Consider the following 24877-nt stretch of genomic DNA (forward strand, 5'->3'; position numbering starts at 1 on the left):
TGCTGCTATATGATGAGTTGCTACAAGCTGCTCCTGCTGCTGCTATATGATGAATTGCTATGAGCTGCTCCTGCTGCTGCTATATGATGAATTGCTATGAGCTGCTCCTACTGCTGCTATATGATGAATTGCTATGAGCTGCTGCTGGTATATGATGAATTGCAGACTGCTGCTGCTGTATGATGAGTTTCTATGAGCTGCTGCTGCTATATGATGCTTTCAAGTGGTGCTGCTATACGATAATAACCAGCCACTTGGACCATCGAATTTCAATAAATAATTGGTCTTCATTTAAATGTGGGTCATGCGTTCTTCGTTTAAATTAGGCAATGGAATCTCTATAGAAAACATTGACCAAAGTAGATTGTGCCAAGTAGATGGTATCTTTGTATTTGCATTTTGAGCAAATAGTGATGGTCTGTTTTCCTATCATATTAATTACTGCACTGGGTTCAATTTGTGATGTTTGCAAGTCAAATTAATTTCCATATGGGCAGAAAAATGAAAAAATATATAATGCAATCTAGACTTCCCACTGATCATACCAAAGATAAGCTGAAAACGCAATGAAAAGAACTGGTTGGCTTATTACATGGAGCTTATATTCACAGGTGCTTATTTTCTTAGGATAACTTGTAATAACTGCCCCTAAGAAACTTGGCTAATAGAACTGGCATACAAATAACATGTCGTGATGATTGCAATGGAGGAGTGACGTACCATAGCACACTGTATAGGCTCACCGCTGTCTCTCCTTTTTTGCGATGTTCCATGAAATTGCCACATACATCTTGTACTTTTTCATTGTGTAACCCTATTTGCAAGTTGACACGGCTAATTTCAGACATCTCTACATGATACTACATTGCATATCCCTTGCGCATATTTAAACCACCAATTAATGATTGTGTGTGTACCATAAACTAGCCATGACTCTGTATGCTGGACTAGTAGGCACTCTAAGGGAGCCTAATGTAGTGCACTGGAATTCCTACATGCCACCTACGATTTTATGTAATGTACTGCCCCTGTTCCTAAATATATGTATTTGTAGAGATTCCTGTATGGACCACATACAGATGTATATAGATGCATTTTCGAGTGTAGATTCACTCATTTTGCTCTGTATGTAGCCTATAGTGGAATCTCTAGAAAGACTTATATTTAGGAACGAAGGTACGAGGTAGTATCATGTATGACATCTACATATCTAATTTAGCAGCCAGTAGTAGAAATCATTGTCTGCACAAAGGGATCACTGGTCGAAAATCCTAGCAAAGCACGCTGGCAGGCACAGAACAATACAAGAGAGAGAGACACGCTTACAAGATCATAGCAATGCCTCAGTCCAGGATCTTGGTTGGCCAAGCTGTTAGATCCAGAAGAAACACTGTCCTTGTTGTTTTTGCCAGCTGCATAACAGGTAACAGCGACCGGTTAGTATATTTGAAGTACATCGGGCAGGTGAAGCTGGACGGGTTTAAAGGTGACAAGTACCTAGGCCGTGGTGGGTGCTTGGCATCTCTCCAGACGGTGGGAATCAAGTTAGAAACGTCGAGGGTGATGACGCTGTGCTGGCTATCGGGGTCCGGTAAGGAGATCTAGAACCGTCGAGTAGGGTGTTTGTGGAGCGGCTCCGGTAGGGTGGACTATGGTGTGGGCGAAGCGGATCTGTGGCCATGGACGAGGGCGTAGGTGAAGCTGCTCCGATGGTTGGGTTAAGGATGGTGTCGACGACGCGGATCTGCTGCCGTGGACGGGGCGTCAGAAGCTGCTCCGGTGGTTGGGTTAAGGGTGGTGTCGACGATGCGGATCTGCGGCCATGGACGGGGCGTCAGAAGCCGCTCCGGTGGTTGGGTTAAGGGTGGTGTCGATGATGCGGATCTGCGGCCGTGGACGGGGTGTCAGAAGCTGCTCCAGTAGGTTGGATGAGGGTGCGAGGAAGCGGATCTGAGGCCGTGGACTTGTGAGTTGGCAAAGCGGCCCTAGTAGTGTTGAGAATGGTATAGGCGAAGCTACTCCGGTAGGGTTGACGATGGCGTCTGTGAAGCGGCTCCGGTAGGGTTGAGGAAGGTGTCAATGAAGCGGCTCCGGTAGGGTTGAGGAAGGTGTCGGCGAAGAGGATCAGAGGCCGTCGACGGGGGCGTCGGTGGGGCGGCTTCGGGGGGGGTGTGGACGAAGCGTCTCCGGTGGGGAGTACGAATGAGCCGCTGCAGATGCGCGGCGGTTAACGAGAGTACCGGCGAAGCAGATTCGGTGCCGTGGACAAGGCCGGCACTGAATGGGCTATGGTACAGTGGTGGATGAGCAGTCAACTTGTTTCTAGGGGAGGTGGGAGGGGTAGATGCGGCCGCAGAAGCAGATCCAGTGAGGTGGACACCGCTGGCAGTAAATGGGCTATGGTACGCCGGTGGATGAGCAGTCTAGGGTTTCGAGAGGGGAGGGGAGAAAGGGCAATGAAGTATGGACGACGTGTTGTAAGATTCTCTGGTGCTGTGGAGTTAGTCGTTTCTGCGGGAGGGGGAGAGGAAATGGGGGTGCCGTGTAGTGGGGGAACCGGAAGTTACCAAAGCAGCCCCGATCTATCATGTAGATGAGGGCGGTATTGTAACTGTTGGTCTCCGTGCACCAAGGACAAAAGGGGGATTTCGCATGCTAAAGACTAAGGTGGAGGAAATTTTAGAAGGAGACAGGAAATTTTGCCGCCTGCGGGATCGTTCGTATCCAGTTTCAACTAATTTTGGACCGTGCTAACGGGAAGGTCATGCTAGACTGTGTACACGGGGCACGCGTCAGCAGTTAATAACTGGTGTGAAGTCCACCCCAGAAAAAAAGACAATAACTTGGGATGATGCGCCGATAACTTGGACGTTCACACGGCGCGACCAATCGTACGGGTGTAGTGGCGCGTTCACAAAAAAAGGGATCGAACGCTCAGCCTATGTATTTCTCGTGTAAATAGATAATTTAGTAACATTGGTTATTTACTTTAAACATAATGCATTGACGGGTTAGTTTAGAGGCGCACAAAAAGAAATGGATATTGTAGTCAGCTACTTAAAAGTGTTACCTCATATGATTACATAGCCTCCATTTCATAAATTGCGTACCCATTGAATTCATATATGAATATTACATATATTACTTCAAAATAGAAACTTAAATCATCCAAGACTAATGAATTTGAATGCAAGAGTAACAATGGTGCATGTACATGATAGCTACATTGGTTGTTTGAAGAAACATCACTGTAACTTTGGCATGCACAACTGAAAAGGTTTATTTAAATAGAACAAATGTGATATGTGAGTGTCCAATATTTATAGCGTTGAATCGATATTGTACCTTTGGCCATGATACGAAGTAGATATTGACTTATGTTCAAGCGATGCATGTCCACGATCGCTAGATAGTGATACGTGAATGAATTGTGCAATCTCTCTCACATACATACATATCTCATTTCCTTGTGGGCATCGGAATCACACACGCGCACTTCGTGTGTTTCTCTCCCTCCATCAGGGTTAAATTCGTCTTTCTACCCCGTCCTACTAGTCTCTCACACAGAAACACACACGCTCTCTATGTCTAACACGCCCACCCCTTTAATTCCGCCCACCCACAGCCACTAATGTCTCAAAGTATAATAATGTCTCTCACACATATGCTATCTACCTATCCCTTAATATAGCTAGATATGTGTCAAACAAACTCCTTCTCCCTACTAGCAAGATGCCCATGCGTTGCACGGAACATCAAGATGCATTTGTATGAGAAGTTTATCTTGTGGGAGAAAAGGATGAACGAGGGAATGCCTTATTTGCAAATACGAAGAGGGGTGTGGGTATCTTTTTGCAAAATTGCCATAGTTTCCTTCCTATCCGTCAGATATAAATCGGATGGCCTATATTGCAGGATGGCAGGAACACCATCATCACCAACTCTGTTTTTTTATAAGAGTAGGGATATGTGAGTGTCACTGCCCCCCCCACACACCCACACTTCCCAACACCGAAGGAGTAGGGTGACACCTCGATCTTGATACTAATCTATCGACTGGCTTCTCTCTCAAACTTACACACACACACTACCCGGCACCGAAGGAGTAGGGTGGCACATCGATCTTGATAATAATCTATCTACTCCTCTTTCAAACACACACACACACACACACACACACTCGCTAGTTGTGCCTCTGTGCCTACCGCGCACACTCTCGATACGTCTTTCTCTCCCCCCCCAACAATTACAGCAGAAGGGTGACAACTCAATCTGATCATAATCTATCAATTGGTTTCTCTCTCAAACATTGTGTCACGGTGCCTCGCTCGGTAGCCCCCTCGATATGTAGACTTCTCGCGCGCACACGGCTGTAGTGACGATGACGCTGAACCTAGTGTGCCTTGTTTTTACCGGCCTCATGTGATAGTTTTCACCCTATTTTCTGGTAATTAACAAGGCAACCTTTTCTTCGTTACTACTAGTGAATCTGAAATCATTCGGGGCAGACATAAAATCTATCACTTCAATCCAATTATCGCAGCAACTATTTTAAAAGAAATTAGCTAGCTGCCCGTGCGTTGCACGGAACATCAAGATGCATTTGTATGAGTAGTTTATCTTGTGAGAGAAAAGGTTGAATGAGGGAAGGCCTTATTTGCGAACGTGGAGAGACGTGTGGGTATATTTTTGCAAAATTGCCATAGTTTCTTTCCTATCCGTTAGATATAAATCCGACGGCCTATATTGCAGGATGGCACGCACACCATCATCACCAACTCTGTTTTCTACTCCCTCCGTCCAAAAATACTTGTCATCAAAATGGACAAAAAGAGATGTATCTAAAACTAAAATACGTCTAGATACATTTCCTTTTATCCATTCTGATGACAAGTATTTCCGGACGGAGGGAGTATTTGTCTTTTTAGAGATTTCAACAAGTGACTATGACCGGACCTTACCAACATACTCAAAAAAGTAGTCCATAATTTTGATGTTACCCTCTTTTCTTGGCGGTGCAGTGCCATCTGGATACCTCATAAATAAATAAAGTACTACATGATACTAATATATGATACATGGCGCAGGAGTACTAAGTATTATTAATACAATTTTGCTAGAACTCATCTAGATGAGAAATAATTTGGTCTCATTCATCTTTTATAGCCATTGGATGTGATGCTATATAAGATGCGTGTGTGCTGACGTGGGTTGTATTTGTTCTTATGCAACGAACTGACCATTGCATGTCATGTTTGATAATCTCAAGTCATTAAAAGCATACAAGCCCCACATCTCTTCTTGGTTGATTCCTCTATTTATGTCAAAAAATAAGAAACAACGTGAGAGTTAATGCACCACGCCTATGTGTTTACTATTTGGTTTTCGTAAGATGACTTAATACTCACCTAGACGTAGGGAGTATTCGATTTGACAGCGGGCGGCGCAGTTCTCGATACGGCTTTAATGTAGACGAGGGAGGGAGTAGCGGTTCCCGATATGTTGAACGGCCAATGCATCCTCCTTCAATTACTGCATGAGGGAAGTAATGGGAGGAGGTCCGGGAAAAGAGGCTGCACGATGTGAATGCAACGCAGTTTGCCCTCATTGCCCTCATATAAAGGCACCCTCCATTCCAATGCATCTACCACATCGTACGCACCTAAGCATTTGCCTAAGCACCTACACTAAGCGCAAAAGAGCTCACTCTAGACCCATGGCAGCGATGCGCGTGAGCGGCCAGCGGCTGCGCCAGATGGTCCACGACACTGGCCTGCGGCATGGCGCCGAGGATCATCTCCAGACAGTGTTGGAGACCGGGTGGTGGATGGCCGCCGTCGACGCCAACTACGACTCTTAGTTGGACCAGATGATCGTTGCCACCAGCAACAAGTTCACCATCCTCAAGAAGCTCACGGACGACATCGCCGTACTCCTCCAGCCCGCGCGCACGGGCTCCTCATTGCCTGCCACCCTAATCGGCCTCCATGGACGGAACCTCTTTCAAGCACTGGTGGCCCTGCGACTGCCCGCCGACACCACGAAGAATGTCCACCTGGAGGTCGCGCTCGCCGCGAGGCGCCTCGCCCTGCAAGAATTCGCCGACCTATACATCCACGTGCACGAGGAAATCATGTACATAGGTATCTACAAGGCCCGTGAGGACGCTACGATGTTGGCCTTCCTCAACCGGCTGGAAGCCTTGGATGCCTTTGCTGAGAAGCACCTCGACCTCGCCACAAAAGCCGCCGCTCCTTAGCCGCCGGTCGGTGGCCCGACGCACTAAGTTGAGGAGGAGGAGGAGGTCGTACGTTCGTGGATCCATCTTTCTTCTTGCCTTCTGTAACTACCACTGCGATCGCATCATTGTGGCCTTAATTCTTATTGTGCTGTTGCATTCTCGTTCTAGTCAATACCGACATGTGCGACCCCTTTGCTTAATTATATGCATCACTGTAACTAGTACTCCATCCGTAGTTGTGCTTACCTTTTCCATCAACTTGGTGCAACGCGCGGGCATCTTGCTAGAAACACTAGAATATGTCTATATAATCCGTATGTGATAGTACATTTGAAATCTCAAAAAAGACAAATATTTAGGTACGGAGGGAGTAATATATTAGGAGTATATCAAAACAATAGTGATTTCTTTCAAGTTTGTGAACAAATACTACTATTCTACTACTTTGGATCCGTCGCAATGCACGGGCACATTGCTGGTAAAAGGAAAAGGCCTGCCGCGTTCGCGTCGCACCCCCACACGCCCGGGAATCGGGAGTACAACACGAACCGTCCGACACGACACATAGCTTAGGGAAGGCATGTTGCCTAGCATTTTCACTTTCATGTGGGACCGCCGTTGAGCAAACCGACACCCCGCCCGCCGCCGGGTTGGAAAACAGAAACGAGGGGAAGATCTAGGTGTAGCACGAAAGCCAAGAAATTTGGTGTCAGACGGGGCTCGTTGATAGAGTAGGAGCATTCCGTACTAGTACTACTCCTACTAGTACCAAGTTTGTACTCCTAATACTATATTACTAGTACTACCACTATACAACTAGTAGGTACGTGCACGACACAACATTGTAGGAACAAAAAACGGGAAGATCTTGTTTTGGGTGATTTATCTTTTTTTCAATCAACGTAGTATGAATAATATGATGTGGGGGGCACCCATGAAGCTTATGTGGCTTGGTTGCATGGCTACGGAAGGTTAGAGAAAAATAAATAGATAATGTGTTTAGAGTGCACTCCACTACATAGATATACTTTGGATCCATTGCAACGGACCGACACATCTATATCTATAACCCCTATGTAGTGTGTGAAAAACTTTGAAAGTTGGTCGTTGGATGAAGCCAATCCGACGGTACAAAGATGGCAAATCCGAGCACTACTGGCCGTTGGATATCATCCACCAGATTCTGCCACATGTATAATCTAGAAGACTCCATGCTTGAACTTAATTCATGACTAAATTTGCCACAACTAAGCTTAGGCAAAGTTATTAGTTCTTCAAAATGAGAGCCACAAGTTGGCAAGCCTAAGGGAATCTTGCCACATTTTGTGTGTGTATGTCATGTGGGGCCTTAGTGTGGCTTGCCTAAGGTGTGGCTTGAACCAAACACTCACCTAAGTTAATCAAACTTGCCTAACCTTACATTCCACTAGATTTTGCCACATGTCAGAATCCAGAAAGCTCCACATGTAGAAGCATAATGCGCAAACCACCAGAATCTGATGCGTGCAATGCACGTGTACCTTACTAGTACTAGTTGGTAGTAGTAAGAAACAAATTCCAGTTTTGGCACGAGCTCGTACTGAGGGAGCACCACAAGGCCTGCCGCAGGAGTTACATTTCCCTCTCGGGGCCCACGGGACCAAACTTCAGTGGCTTAGTGCCCGGCCTATGAGTCAATGACATGCGGACCTTAAATGCAGCTAGCCCACATGTCATTCTCATGGTGGTGGCATGGTTCGCGACTCACTCGTTCGAGATGAACCGGCCGGTGGTGGCGTGGCCGTGGCGAGGGTGCCACAGCTGGGTGTCGGGGCGTTACGAGGCGTAGATGGCCACACTGGCGGGTACTACCTGTAGTACATAAGTACTCCAGTTGAGGATTGATGCCCAGGACGAAATGTGTCATAGCCGCTGGATGAAAATTCGATGGTGCGGGAGTACGGATCGGAGCACAGCAGCGGAGCAGGCAAACCGCGTCCAAACGGGTGTGTTTGTGGTAGAAAGTTGATGGTCGCCACAGTTTAGCTGGCCTGCATGTCATGCACACAAAGGTAGAGGAGTGGTGGGGCCGAGAGGGATGAGGGGCATGTCGGGGGGATGAGGATCCCCTGACACGAACAATCCTACCATTCTATCACTAACATGTCGGACCCATAAGCGTGGGTCCCACCTGTCAGTGAAGGAAAGGCAGGGCAAGGCAGTGATAGCCACGTCAGAGGATCCATGTCCACGTCGGGGGACGTCGTGCCGTGGGTTGGAGCGGCATCGTGGGAATCGCGTGTGGGTGTGGCAGTGGTAGAAACAAGAAACGTGATGGTCGACGTGGTTCAACTTCCATGGACAAGCTGTCATGTCTGCTGACACATGTATATCAAAACTAGAGTGTTTATATTTCAAGCACGTGAACAAGTATTATTCTACTACTTTGGATCCATTGCAACGCATGGGCCAGCACATTGGTAGTAGTGTCCATCTCTATCTCTAGAGGCCTTCCCTCGTTCATCCTTTTCTCTCACAAGATAAACTACTCATACAAATGCATCTTGATGTTCCATGGAACACACGAGGATGTTTCCTTGGGGGTCTCTCCAGCGCGGCATGGCCGTAGTTGCAAGTTGACGCCCCTTGAGATGCCGATGTTGAGGGGCACTCGTATTTCCTCTGATGAGCAGGTAAGATGAGTTTGATCACGTAGTAAATGCATTCTAAAGACTACTTCAGTGTCCATTTCCTAATTCTCCCCCTGCCCACTATTTCATAGGTTAGGCTCGGTGCGAGTGGAGATTGGCTTGCATATGTACGGGAGGGTACCAACATCAATTTGCACAACATTTACAACGGTGACACCATTCCCGTAGAACCTTTGTCCAACATTGGGATCAGCCATGCAACGGACCACCGCATGAATTGGTACCATGCAACCACGGTGAGATTGAATAAGATAGCATGAACCTTGCACATGGCGGTCAAAGGCGGACCATACTGTCTGCGACCGATTTGTTGCCGTATGAGTAGGAAGACGCTGTGCTCCTTTCTAACTGCATCTTCGCGGTGAAAAACCAAGGGACTTATTTTGTATGGGACACATCCTATGATATACTCCCTCTCTCCCAGTTTATTTGTTTTGAATCTTTTCGGTTTATAAGTTTCAAATTCAAATTTAGAGCTCCCCATCACATGTTGAGATTACAATGTCCATTAAATCGTTGCGTGCATGTATAGTAAAGAAACAAATCTCGAGTTTGGCACGAGTTCGTGCTGCAGGAGCACCGCAAGCCCTGGTGCAGGAGTTACATTTCCCTCTCAGGGCCGTCGGGACTGAGCTTCAGCGCCTTACTACACCTACCTTTGAGTCAATAACATCTGGACCTGATAGGTGACTGGTCCACATGTAATGCTCCCATAGGCAGAGGGGCAGTGTGGCCATGAGGGGTGAGCCGCAGGTCGGGGGACATGTGGTCTAATGGGTTTGAGCAGCGTCGTGGGAATCGCGGGTGGCTGTGGTAGAAACTTGATGCTCGCCGCATTTTAGGTGGCCCACATGTCATGCACACAAAGGCAGAGGGGCGGTGCGGCCGAGAGGGGTGAGGCGCACGTCGGGGGGCGTGGTGCCGTGGTTGGAGAGGCGTCGTGGGAATCGCGAGATGAAACGTGATGGTCGCCGTAGTTGAACTTCCATGGACAAGCTGTCAAGTCTACGGACACATGCACTGCATACCGATCACTGGAAGGAGTAGCAGAGAAAGCTATATATGCGGATAAATAGTTCCTTATAGTCAAGCGGACCCATGCTACTACTCTGTTCCAAAGACATGCACACCATCGAAATAGTCCATCTATATCAATATACACCGAGAGGGAATACATTTTTTTACAAGAGAGGAAATAGTTCATCCATCCATAATGCCCTCCTGTGGGAGACGGCTTCGCAACAAGCTCTTTGGACCTTGCAGCTATCTCGAAACTCACACGGGCATCGATGGCAGCATATTTTATCCGCTCGTACATCAAGGGATAATTCTCCCATCCAGACGACCTTAATGTCACCGTCTCATCACCCTTCTGAATATTTGTACCGAGCACAAAATTTGCTATGTCGAATAGGGATGGTGTCTGTTTATCACAATCTTCTACAGGAATTTTGATTCTGGTTTGTAGGTCAGCGATGCTTTTCAAATCAAGGTTGTATGGCTCCAGCTTCTATTTGTCCCCTTCGATGGCTGCCCCACAGAAGTATACGTCCTCCCGAGACAAGAAATTGTGAAGCTCACCTGGTATGGAGGGCGAGTGTATGATGTGGTACACCAGAACATCATCTTCGTGGCACAGCTGAAGGACGGCGGCACGCTGGATCTTCACAGGGGCACGCTCCGTGGACTCTGCGTCGAGACTGATGACCCTCGTCTGTACCTTTTCGAGGGAGTTGGATACATTGTTGATCCACTGCCGAACAACCCTTGGGTGGACGGTGACGGTGGCAACTATGCGCATCAAGCCTTCGACGAGGACATGTTGGACGCTAAAAACCTGCATCTCGATCTCATTCGCCATTTGGAACCGCTGGAACGGAGGGCTATGGTTTGGAGAATTAGGATTAGATGGCTAGTCTAACTGAAGTAGTAGATGATTATTTAAAGAGGTTAAAACAATGTGAACGCAGTGGGGTTTGGATGCAAATGAAGACGAAGGGGAGGTGAAGAAGCCAAGGAGAATCGGTTCCCGATGGAGAAGTAAATGGGAGAAGTAGCATGCAGGCAGTTGATTAGACGGCTAGGTAGACTAAACGAAAATGCTATGCGGGTAGACTGATGAGTCGTACCTGTTCGTGTACATGCCCATCCTTCCTGATAGGTGGGACCTATGCAAACAGATAAAAAATGTGTCGTAGTTTTTTTTTTGAGCGCGTGAGTGGGAGGCACAACATTCTCTGGTTAAGGAATACTCCCTCCATTTAGGTGACAATAAGTCACCTTATGAAAATCAGGTTTTCCCAAAACCTTTAGGTGTGGAGCATTAACTTCCTGCTCGATCCTCTCCCAGCCTCATTAGCCAACGTTCTCTTCCTCTGTTGCCGCGTTCTACCTTTCCATTTCCCTCTTCTCAAGTGTGGAATGATCTGCATGCCGTCCTTGATGCACCAGAACGACCACTGCATGCATCGCGGCAGGGCGTTGATTGGGCATGCACGAGAATTTGGTTCTGCTCGCAATATGGATGATACCTGAACGATGAAGTGAACAGGCATGCTAGCACGGGAGACCTATTTCCGCTATACAATACTAGAGTACTCATGTTCCTACTAGTAGGAGTAGTAGTAGTACAACTGTGGTACACTTGATGGTCAAAATACTATTCATCCGGTCCTCACAGTGAAGTGACAACACCCTGCGCCTGACACTAGTCCAAGCGGCATGTTCGGGTTACCAAAGTCAGACTCACCCTGTGCACTGTGCAGTCTGTCACCGCCGCTGTATAGCACATTGGCGCCTCGCCTCGTCTCCCTCTCCGCTCCCATAGCACCGCTCCATCTCCATCTCCTTCTCCTTCTCCGTCTCCGTCTCCATCTCACTGTGCCCCCGTGTACCGTCGCCTCACTCGCCTCCCCCAGTACCACTATTCCCTCGCTAGCCACTCCTGCACCGACATCCTTCTCCCCCGTAAATCAAGCCCCCTTCCAAACTCCACCATGGTCGAACGCAAACCGCGCAGCATCCATATGAGCCGCGATTGGAGCAATCTCCCTAGTGACATCCTCGACCTCTGTTGTTCGTGTATGGATATGTTGAGCACCCTGCGGTTGGCTGCATGCTCGAGGGACATGCACACGACCATCGTCGAAGCGAGGCCTAAGCTTTTCAAGACACCCTGCTTGCTGCTAACTGTTCTTGCGAGATTGACTCACCATGAAACGGAGGCATGCATGATGCCCCTCGACTTCAATCTGATCTTCATTAGCCGAAACTTCTTTGCAGGTATGTAGTGGGTCGCCATACATCATTTCCCTCGACATCGATCCGATCACCATCACCCGAAACTTCTTGGCAGGTATGTACTGGGTCGGCATGAACTCCCACTGGATGGCTGCCTTTAGAGAAGACGGTAAAAAGTTGGTGCTCGTGAACTTCCAGACCTCCCATGAGATTATCCTTCCTCCGTTGGATTATATAGAGTATTACCATCGCGATCCAAGTCATCTAGATTACTACGTCAGTTGGACGGACCTTGTTTTGCAGAAGATTGTAGAAACATGCACCACACTGTTGGTTTCATCTAACCATACATTAGGGAAGTAAATGTGCATATGGAGAACTCTATATTTGGAAGTAGTGAAATCCTGCAATGCTTACCATGTGTACATACCTATATTCGCCCTTCAGCAATCAATGGCTAGAATAATATCCTCACAAAAATTTTTCCCACAGAACACGAGTATATAACAATGCATGGTCTGTTAGTTACCTTGAAGAATTTGTTTGTGAGGACAGAACATGATTACATAACATGAATGACATGGTAGTTTCCTGTGAAGAATCGATTGCGAGATAACATGAGTATAACCATGCATGGCACTTCTATATTTTCGAACCCAGTATACATTTCCCTGTATTTTCCTCCCAGTTCCAACAGGGACATATCAATGTTGTTTCTTGCATTATCCTACTCATACTCTGAACAATGCTGATCTTACATTACCAATGCCTGTCCTTTTTGATATGATGAAGTGTCCCTACAGTTACTGCCCTTTGTAATCACACCACCTTTGCCAAAAACAGGGAAGCACAACTGGTTCCTCGCTCGATCAGTCGACAGCAAAAGACTGATGATCATTCAGACACATGAGCTGGAAAAGTTATATTGAAAAACCCCCACTGTATACAAGCACCGTGTAATACGTGAGTATCCGGACAGTGGCTGTTACGTCTATGAGCAGGATACCAGCTTGTTGGGGCCTTTAGGATTTTTTAGTTGGAGGCGGGTAAACAGCCTTGGTTCACACTCTTTGTTTCTCGGACTCAATTATCCGATTAACCAGGAGATCACCATTGGCAAGGACCTTGATGGCAGAGAGGCTCTGTTTGCTATGGAAAATTGTGTCTACACGGGGAGCCCTAGGAGTTCGAGAGCAAACTCCCCTGATTGTCAACGATACATCCTGCAGCCAAAAGAAGTTGAGAATGACAAAGGCATCCAGATTAACTTTGATCCTTGGATGTCTCAATTATGACAGGCAGTGATGTGGTTCAAGCCTTCAGGTTGATAGGTAATTGGGCTGTTGCATCAAAAGGGTGGAGTACTGGTGTCTCCGGATCACTAGTCGCTGAAGCGGGGCTGCAAATTATGATGGTGTTGGATCATCTCTTCGAATGACTTTGTTGTCTTTGCTGCTGGTTCTGGATGGGTAGTTCTTTCTTTTGTTATGCATATTCCTTGTCATTTGGTCATCCTCGTCTATGTCACTCTTACTATGTAATAGTTGCTTCTGTTTAGAATGTCATTCTCGTCTGGATCACGAGAGTCTGAGCGCTGCAGATGGGTGCGTTTTGGTGGTGTAGCAAGACTTCTTATGAACTATCATGTCTTGCTGTTTATGTCAGTAGTAGTCACTAGTCAATGTTTGAATGTTGTATATATCGTTGTTTTGAACTGTTTATTGTCTCAAACTACTGGTGGGCTAAATGAGGGTATCACCATTCTCCAGTGTTCAGAGTATATCTCCCTTTTTCAAGTTATATAATTTGAGCTTAGTGTCTTTTCGATGATGTACACTTGTTTGGGCCAGTGAGGTGTCGTTGAATATGGGCCGAGTAGTAACGCAATGCCAAACAGGTCAATTATGACTCTCAGGCCGGGCTCTCAAAAGATCCTGAAAAAAGGCTGGGCTCTCCAAAAAAGAAAGAATAAGGACTCTTAGGCTGACATGTGGGCGCCACCGGTGTTTTCATGCGCTTGCGCGCCGAGAGCATATTTGCGCGTCGAAGTCTGTCCGCCACCAGCTGATTTCTTCGTCAGGTTCCGGACAACTTTTGACTGCAGTCGTGTGTTCGAATCTTCCCGGCGTTTGTTCTGCAATGGCGCACTGGTGAGCTTTGATCGGTGGCACCCAGGATGGGGTTCGGTGCCCTTTGAGCTTGAGTTTTTAACAAAGCTTACCTTCCACGGCATGCCTCGACGTGCTTGGAACAGCGAGTCCATGATCGAGCTTATCAACGACCTTGGAGGTGAGCTTGTAAGTATGTTTGTTCCTCTAGACAGCTGGGCTCTGACGGTTATGGTATGGATGAAGAAGCCGTCCACCATATCGAAGGTGATTGGTGTTGAGATACAGGTGCAGGAACCGGGGTTGTACTATTCGTCGCCACCAAGGCCGTCGCGGACCATGTTAGGGATGTACCTGTATTGAGTGTTCGTGCATGTTGAAGAAGTGGTCAATCCATCAATCGAAGTCCTGCCACCGCCGCTGGTGCCAGGGTCCGTCGACGACGTCCATTACAGGAGTCAACGTCAGACTTTCCCCGTGTTGCTCGAAACGATGGATGGCACAGGGCCTACTCCATCGTGCGGTGGAGGCCATTGCTTCTTTGGGAGAAGAGGCAGGGCTGGCTGCCTGGATGTGCTCTAATTTGAGGTAACAACTGAATCTTATCAGATACTAGTTAAATCCGAGCTATGGGTGTGAAGCACTGATATGCCAGTACATTTGATTGTGACATGTTCTAATTTTGTACCTGAACTTTTTTTAGAAAGGTTGTACGTCAACTTAATGTGCTAGCAAAACTTATTGTGTTGTTTGTCTGTTTTCTTTGCACAACATTCAAGATATTTCCCCGTCATTGATAAATATGATGAACCGTTATGTACGACTTTGTTGGTTTCAACATAGCCCTTCCCATAGTGATCCACTGCTTCCATCCTGATTGTGCCGCCCGCGCGAAATTTTTGTATGCATGTTCAGTGTGCTATGATGTTCTATATGATTGTGTCAACTATATAAGTTTTTACTGAGCATCAGCAATGCATATGGTTGAAAGATGTATTTACGAGCATCGACCGATGGGTCTCTCTCTCTCTCTCTCTCACACACACACACACACACACACACACACACACACACACATGCGCACACGCACAAGTGGGACCCGTTGAATTATTTATTTGCTCGTGACAGCTTTTAATTAGGTTCCACTGTAATCTAACTTTTTTTCTTAAGTTATTAATTGAGCTCAGTGACTTCAAAAAGTTGTATAGAAGCCTTGTTTGGGGCTTTTCGGTGTCGCTGAATGTGGGCTGAGTAACCATGTTAGGTTGTACTGTACTACACATGCCTTTTTTTCAACATCAGCAATCCAACTAGGCCGACAGTTGTACACAATATCCGGGTCAACTTGTTATTCTCCGCCCCGCTAGGCTGCAAACTTTCCTAGGAGGTATGCATTAGGCTTAACAAGAAAATGGATTTTAAGAAATAATAAATGGGATGTAATTATAATAACTGGACAGTTACTATGCACCATGCACGTAATTAGTTTGAAAATATATTATTTTTGGAAGTTGAAAATTTTAATTTCATTACTTGTTGCGCGAGCAATATTTCGTTGGATTTTAACGTAATACAACTTTATTTTGAAATTATATTTAACCTGACTAGAAATTTCGGATAAAAATATTTCGGATCCCATCAAAATGTGGGAGTTTTTTTGAATTCTGTTTTGAGCGGTTGTTTGAAATTATTAATCGTTGTCCTAGCTAGAAGTTGGGCTGTACTTTTAACAAACTGTAAATGGGCTGTAGTAAATTCCATTAGAATGAAAAAATGGGCTGTACATTCTTACAAATCGCAAATGGGCTATTTGTTCTCTGCCAAATCCGAGCTGTGGGCCTACTAAGTTGACGCGTACCAAGGGCTTTGTCAACTTAGTCAATATAAATGATTCTAGCTGCAGTGATTGTACGATGTCCATCCAATGGCCGTAGTGCTTCTTCAACCTCTGGCCTTCTTGCTCCAGCCGCCCAAAGCAGCGCCAGTCGTGTCACGTGCTCCTGCCTCCCGTGGCCGGCTGTCATGCTGCGGAGGCCTCACCGCCCCGTACTACTCCCACCGCTGGCCAGGCCATCCCTCTACTCACCCACACCCCCTGTTATTCTACGGCGATGACAGCCTCACACCGCAGCCGAACCAGTGAACCCTCGTACTCCTCTCCTCACGGGCTTCCACTATTGCATCTTCCCCTTCTTAGGCCTCGTCGTCGTCCAGACCACCGCCCTGGTGCTCTCGGCGCGGCGTGGTCAACGTGGTCAACGACCGACTTCCATCGGAAGAGTACTGTACATGGAGAGGCTGACAGTTGGGTCCAGGCGACCGCAAGGAAGTGCCTCCTTATTACGCACAAAATAATTATTCCTCCACCTGACAGCAGGGACCCACCGGACGGGCCACCTTATTTCACGAAAAAAATGTTTCCCCCCTAACTGTTGGGACCCACCGGACGGGCCAGCGTATTTCACAAAAAAATCGTTCCCCCCGTTGTCAGCTCGGACCCGCCAGAAGTGCCTCCTTATTACGCACAAAAAAATGAATACTCCCCCTGCTAGCTGGGACCCACCATGGTGGGAGGCTGACTTGTGGGCCTACTAAGTTGACTGGGACGGGGGCCTTTGTCAACTTTAGTCAATATGAACGATTCTAGCTCTAGTGACCGTACGATGTCCATCCAACGGCCGTAGTGCTTCTTCAACCTCTGGTCTTCTTGCTCCAGCCGCCCAAAGCAGCGCCGGTCGTGCCGCATGCTCCTGCCTCTCGTGGCCGGTTGTGCTGCCATGGAGGCCTCACCGCCCCCTACTATTCCCACCGCTGGCTAGGCCCTGCGACGATGACAGCCTCACACCAGAGCGGAACCAGTGAACCCTCGCACTACTCTCCGCACGGGCTTCCACTGCCGCGTCTTCCCCGGCTCCCCGTCGTCCCCTTCCTAGGCCTCGCCGTCATCCACCGCCCTGGTGCTCTCGGCACGGCGTGGTCAACATGGTCAAGGAACGACTTCCATCGGACGTGGACTGTATGCGGAGAGGCTTACAGCTGGGTCCACGGCCGCAGCAAGGAAGTGCCTCCTTATTACGCGGAAAATAATGATTCCTCCACCTGACAGCTGGGACCCACCGGACGAGCCACTGTATTTCATGAAAAAACGTTTCCCCCTGACTGCTGGGACCCACCAGCTACATCTTCGCACGCAAGGAAGTGCGTCTGGGCAAAAAAAATGATTCGCCCCCTGACTGCTGGAACCCACCAGCTACATCTTCGCAGGCAAGGAAGTGCCTGATAGTCGGGACCCACCTGGTCGAAGCGTACGTAGCGTTGTCATTCTGGTCGCAAACGTGTATGTACATATATACTGGTGGATGTAGAGGCGCACACGTGTCGTAGTAGAGGCACGTACGTGTTGTAGTAGAGGCGCGCACGTAGCATGTACACGTACGTATAGCGGCCAGGGTGCAAGAAAGAAAATACGATCACGTATGTGTACATACGGGCGGGGTCTTGAACGCCTACTCGCGCATACGTGCGGCCAGGGCTCGTGTACATGGCTGGGTCGGAACGGAGAAACAACGTTGTCGTCGTGTTCATGGGGAGGCAACAGAATGCGTCGTGTTCATGGGGAGGCAACGGAATGCCGTCTTCATCGGGAGGCAACGAAACGCGTGGGAGCCAACCGGCTGGGTCGGAACGAAATGCGTTGTCGCATTCATCGGGAGGGCTTGGACGGAACAGGCGATAGAAACGAGGCCTAGCATACTGCATAACGGAGGAAACAGACCTCCTACGTTCGGAACGGGGTCCTGTTGATTGGGAGGGGTCTGGCGTACCGTAAAACAGAGGAAACGGACCACCTACAGTCGAAACGGGGGTCGTGTTGATCGGGAGGGGTGTGGCGTACCGCAAAACTGACGAAACGGACATCCTACGGTCGAAACGGGGGTCCTGTTGATCGGGAGGGGTGTGGCATACCGCAAAACGGACGAAACGGACTTGTGTTGGAGCGCTACGGTCGAAACGGGGGTCCTGTTCATCGGGAGGGGTGTGGCGTACCGCAAAACGGGACTCCACGGGATAATGTTCATGTCCACCGTCGACCTCCTCCAGCCTCCACGGGCTACCGTCGACCTCCTCCAGCCTCCACGGGCTCCTGTTCATCCAGCCTCCACCGCGCGCTACTCCACCGGCTACTGTTCAACCACCCCTCCACGGGCACCCCTCCACCGTCTACTGTTCATCCAGCCCTCCACACCACGGGGTCCTGTTCAACCACCCATCCATGGGCACCCCTCCACCGTCTACTGTTCATCCAGCCTCCACCACACCACGGGGTCCTGTTCATCCAGAGGCAATGCCACCACTCACTGTTCATCCACCCCCCCCCCCGCAACGCTCACTGTTCATCCAATCGACCGACTTCAGTTAGCAGTAGTAGCGAAGGAATCGCTCGATCGGGTTCAGTTAACAGCCATCGATCGATCGCTCAGGTTCAGTAACGCGTAGCCTGTAGTGCAATCGCTCGGGTTCAGTTAGAGCCCAATGCCTCGCTCGGGTTCAGTTAGAGCCAACGCCTCACACACACGCGCATACGTGTACGAAGAAACGCGCATCGCTCGGCCCCCGACCTCCCACCGTAACCGGGAACTCCCCGAAATTTTCCTCGCCCTTGCTTCTACCATGGTTTTTTCCGTCATGGACGGCCCAAAGAATGTCATGCAGCTGCGTCTCCGGCCCGCCCAGGACGAAAAGCCTATTTTCTGTCATGATTTTTTGTCATAGAAGTAGGAGCCCACCACATCTATGATGATACCGGGTTTTGTCAGAATTATCGTCATAGAAGTGTCATATGTATGACAGAAAGTTTTTTCGTTTGGCCCAAAATGTCACAGATGTGTCTTTTTTTGTAGTGGACGCTCCAAGCAAAACAGATATCATGTGGTGAATAAAAATATAGCCTCAAGTAAAGTTACCGATAGACGAAGACGAAAGAGGGGATGCCTTCCGGGGCATCCCCAAGCTTAGGCTTTTGGTTGTCCTTGAATTTTACCTTGGGCTGCCTTGTGCATCCCCAAGCTTAGGCTCCTGCAACTCTTTATTCCAAAATCCATCAAATCTTTACCCAAAACTCGAAAACTTCACAACACAAAACTCAACAGAAAATCTCATGAGCTCCGTTAGCATAAGAAAACAAACCACCACTTCAAGTTACTATAATGAACTCATTCTTTATTTATATTGGTGTTAAACCTACTGTATTCCAACTTCTCTATGGTTCATACCCCCCCGATACTAGCCGTAGATTCATCAAAATAAGCAAACAACACATGAAAAACAGAATCTGTCAAAAACAGAACAGTCTGTGGTAATCTGTAGGTTTAGAATAATTCTGTCACCCCAAAAAATCTGAAATAAATTGGTGGATGTGAGGAATTTGTCTATTAATCATCTTCAAAAAGGATCGACCTAATCACACTCTCCAGTAAAAAATGGCAGCAAATCTCGTGAGTGCTAAAGTTTCCGTTTTTTACAGCAAGATCGCAAAGACTTCCCAAAGGTTCTACTTGGCACAAACACTAATTAAAAGCATAAAACCACATCTAAACAGAAGCTAGATGAATTATTTATTACTAAACAGAACCAAAAAGCAAGAAACAAAAATAAAATTGGGTTGCCTCCCAACAAGCGCTATCATTTAACGCCCCTAGCTAGGCGTAAAAACAAGAATAGATCTAGGTATTGTCATCTTTGGTATGCAATCCATAAGTGGCTCTCATAATAGATTCATAAGGTAATTTAATTTTCTTTCTAGGGAAGTGTTCCATGCCTTTCCTTAACGGAAATTGGAATCTAATATTCCCTTCTTTCATATCAATAATTGCACTAATTGTTCTAAGGAAAGGTCTACCAAGAATAATAGGACATGTAGGATTGCAATCTATATCAAGAACAATGAAATCTACGGGCACATAATTCCTATTTGCAACAATAAGAACATCGTTAATCCTTACCATTGGTTTATTAATAGTGGATTCCACAAGACTACTAGTTTTATGAAGAATAGACCCGCTCATGGTGGGCAAAGCACCGGCACAAGTAAAGAAATCTTGAATAACTCCTTTTCCAATAATATTACCACTACCAATCCGAAACTTTTTAGTGTGTAAAATAGTAGGATCTTCATGAGGACCAACAAAAGCATCAAAGTTTTCCATGTTATTACCACTATCCTTATCAATGATAACCTCCCCAATTTCAGAAATGATGGCGGCAAGAGGCAAGCAAAAAGAGGCGAACGAAAAAGAGGTGAACGGAAAAGAGGGCGAATAAAACGGCAAGGGTGAAGTGGGGGAGAGAAAAATGAGAGGAAAGTGGAAAATAATGTAATGCGGGGGATAAGAGTTTGTGATGGGTACTTGGTATGCCTTGACTTGATGCAACCTCCCTGACAACGGCGCCAGAAATCCTTCTTGCTACCTCTTGAGCATACGTTGGTTTTCCTTTGAAGAGGAAAGGGTGATGCAGCACAGTAGCGTAAGTATTTCCCTCAGTTTTTGAGAACCAAGGTATCAATCCAGTAGGAGATAATACACAAGTCACATAGTACTTGCACAAACAAACAAGAACCTTGCAACCAACGCGATAAAGGGGTTGTCAATCCCTTCACGGTCACTTACGAAAGTGAGATCTGATAGAGATAAGAAGATAAATATTTTTGGTATTTTTATGATATAGATTGGAAAATAAAGATTGTAAAATAAACGGTAATAGAAATAGCAAATTGATATGGAAATAATATGATGGAAGATAGACCCCGGGGCATAGGTTTCACTAGTGGCTTCACTCAAGATAGCAAATTCTACGGTGGATGAACAAATTACTGTCGAGCAATTGATAGAAAAGCGAATACTTATGAGAATATCTAGGCATGATCATGTATATAGGCATCACGTCCGCGACAAGTAGACCGAAACGATTCTGCATCTACTACTATTAATCCATACATCGACCGCTATCCAGCATGCATCTAGAGTATTAAGTTCATAAGAACAGAGTAACGCATTAGGCAAGATGAGATGATGTAGAGGGATAAACTCAAGCAATATGATATAAACCCCATATTTTTATCCTCGATGGCAACAATAAAATACGTGCCTTGCTGCCCCTGCTGTCACTGGGAAAGGACACCGCAAGATTGAACCCAAAGCTAAGCACTTCTCCCATTGCAAGAACGATCAATCTAGTAGGCCAAACCAAACTGATAATTTGAAGAGACTTGCAAAGATATTTAAATCATGCATAAAAGATTTCAGAGAAGAATCAAATATTGTTCATAGATAATCTTGATCATAAACCCACAATTCATCGGATCTCGACAAACACACCGCAAAAAGAATTACATCGAATAGATCTCCAAGAGAATCAAGGAGAACTTTGTATTGAGATCCAAAGAGAGGGAAGAAGCCATCTAGCTAATAACTATGGACCCGAAGGTTTGTGGTAAACTACTCACACATCATCGGAGAGGCTATGGTGTTGATGTAGAAGCCCTCTGTGATCGACCCCCCCTCCGGCAGAGTGCCGGAAAAGGCCCCAAGATGGGATCTCACGGGTACAGAAGGTTGCGGCGGTGGAAATAGTGTTTCGTGGTGCTCCAGGATGTTTTCGGGGTATATGGGTATATACAGGAGGAAGAAGTACGTCGGTGGAGCTATGAGGGCCCCACGAGGGTGGGGGGTGCGCCTACCCCCCTGGGCGCACCTCCCTGCCTCGTGGCCTCCTTGCTTCTTTCTTGACATCCACTCCAAGTCTCGTGGATCACATTTGTTCCAAAAATAACTCTCCTGAAGGTTTCATTCCATTTGGATTCCGTTTGATATTCCTTTTCTGCGAAACACCGAAATAGGCAAAAAACAGCAATATGCACTAGGCCTTTGGTTAGTAGGTTAGTCCCCAAAAAAATATAAAAAGGTAAATTAAATCCCATTAAACATCCAAAACAGATAATATAATAGCATGGAACAATAAAAAATTATAGATACGTTGGAGACGTATCAGGGGCAGGCACTGACTAACCGCTACACGAGCCCGAAGTAGCTGCAGGGTATGGGCTCGGCGGGCGAGAGATGGATTATAATATCCCTCATAGCTAATCCGGCCACCCTATGTAGTTCGGTTAACTGTTTCAGCTGATCGCTGAGGGGCACCGGATGCTCTAGCGCAAGGTACTGCGACCAGAACAACTTCTCCGCCGAGCTCCCCTCTTCGACTCAGAAGAACTCCGCAACATCAGCAATACTCCGGGGTAGATCCGTAAATGCTCCTGGAGAACTCCAAACCCAGGTCAGTAAGAGGTACCTTCTCCTCACCAATTTTCTCTGCATATTAAAGGCCTTACCCGCCGCGATCTTCTTGGCCTCTTGAATCTCCCGGCAGGTGCCTTGGGCTTCAACCCGAGCCTCCTGCACGCTTTGGAGGGCCTTAGCAAGTTCGGCATCTTGATCCATAATCTTGCGCTCCAAGGACTCACATTTGCTTATGGCATCTCGGAGCTCTTGCTGGACTTCCTCCACCCATGATTCATGCTTTTGGCGGGTGACTCGTTCCCCTTCCACCTCCTTCTTGGCCTAGGCCAGCATGTTCTTGAGCGTCTCGACCTCAGACGCGTCAACTGTGAGCATAATTACAAAACTCAGCACGATAATAAAACAGCAAGTCATATCATTTCAGATGTGAATAGGTATCACATACCTTGCTTCTCCTCCAATAGTTCGTTGGTGCGAATGAGCTCTTCATCGGCCCGCTCCAGCCTCCGCTTTTGTTTGGATACTTCGGCGGTATGAGCAGTTGCTGCTAACTTTGAAGCCTGTTTGTTCAAATAGACATGTATGTTCATCTCCTGCGAAATATTCGATCGTCTGTCCGGCCTTTCTTCATGAACGCCGAATAAAGTCTCAGGGGCTACTAATTATACACGGGCATCCTTTTTATATAGTTAAAAAAATATTACATCACGTACCTCAAAGCTTGTCAGAAGGATCGTATAGGCCTCGTTCAATCCGCTTTTAGCGGACCGAACCTTTTCAACCACCGTACCCATAAGGGTACGATGTTCCTCAACAATGGAGGCTGTGAAGCGCTTCCACTAGAGTGTCCGGCGCCTCCGGACTGACAGAGGTCGCCGGTGGAGTCTACGCACCCCCTTCTTTCGAAGGAGGCTGCTCACCTGATTCCGGAGCTGTACCGATCTTCGGAATGATATTCGGCTGGGGGCCAAATTGGGCATGGCCCCCGTCGCCAGTCTCCATGGGGGTCGGTTCCCCCATGTTTTCGGCAACAAAGGTATTACCCTCTGGCGCCACCTTGACGGCTTCCCGCACCTCTCCATGGCCTGGAAAGGTCCCGCGGGGCAACACTTCAGTGTTGTCTGTAGCAGTGGGTGGGGACGCCGATGGAGGCGACTCACTCTCCATCATGTTCGAGCCCAGCGAATTCCCAGAAGATGATGATCGCTAGGGGAGATTGCGGGTTGGACCACAATACGTGATTCTGTGTGTTAGGATCGCAAGGCATAAAGCCAGATATATATATCATCCTTAAATACTTACGATTCGGCTGAAGGCTTCAGCCTGTGGTTCTATTCGGGGACGACTTCGACGTCCAATTTCGAATCGTGTGAAAGGGAAAGTTTCCCCTTCTTGGACACTTCCGCCTCTAGATCCGCGGAAGCCCGCCTTTTCTTCTTCCCCCCTTAAGGGGAGAATTGTTCTCCTCCACTTCCTCCTCGTCTTCATTGTGGGAGGAGAGAGCTTTGGTATCTTCGGATGATATGTCTGAAGCACCTTTCCGGTGAAGGCCACTTCAGACCTCCTTGCCCTTCTTCTTGGCCTTCTTTTCCGGCGCGTGGTACGGCACCAGAACTAGCATCTTCATCAGAAGAGGAATAGTTGGGTCTTCGGGCAGGGGAGCCGGACACTTGATCTGCTCCGCCTTCTTCGTCCAGCCCTGGGGGACAAGGGGAAGGTTTAAACTTACTCCTTGGATCTACAAATCAAGGATATGATTAGAAATCTGAAAAACTCACTGGAGTGGCTGGATGAGCACAGTCGTGGCTGAGGCCTTCGGTCGTCGGCAACCACATCTTTTGGGTCTTAAAAAATAGCTTCCATATATCTTCGTGCTTCGTGCCGAAGAACCGCTGCAAGGTCCTGGGACTTGCCGGATCAAACTCCCACATATGGAGAGTTAGGCGTTGGCAGGGGAGAATCCGGCCAAACAGCATCTCCTGGATCACGCTGGCAAGGCTGTTGTTTTTGTCCACCATGCTCTTGATGCGCTTTTGTAGCGTCATCACCTTGTCGGATGACGCCCAATCTAGGACCTTCTTGAGCCATGATGTGAGCCGCATTGGTGGACCGGTTTTGAACTCAGGAGTGGCGGCCCATGTTGCGTCGCGAGGTTCCGTAACGTAGAACTACTCATGTTGCCACCCCTTCACGGTCTCTACGAAGGTCCCCTTGGGCCAAGTGACGTTAGGGAGCTTGCTCACCATGGCACCACCGCACTCCACGTGTTGACCCTCGACCACCTTCGGCTTCACATTGAAG

The sequence above is a fragment of the Triticum dicoccoides genome, chromosome 2A (genome assembly GCF_002162155.2).
Source record: "Triticum dicoccoides isolate Atlit2015 ecotype Zavitan chromosome 2A, WEW_v2.0, whole genome shotgun sequence".
Lineage (NCBI taxonomy): Eukaryota > Viridiplantae > Streptophyta > Magnoliopsida > Poales > Poaceae > Triticum > Triticum dicoccoides.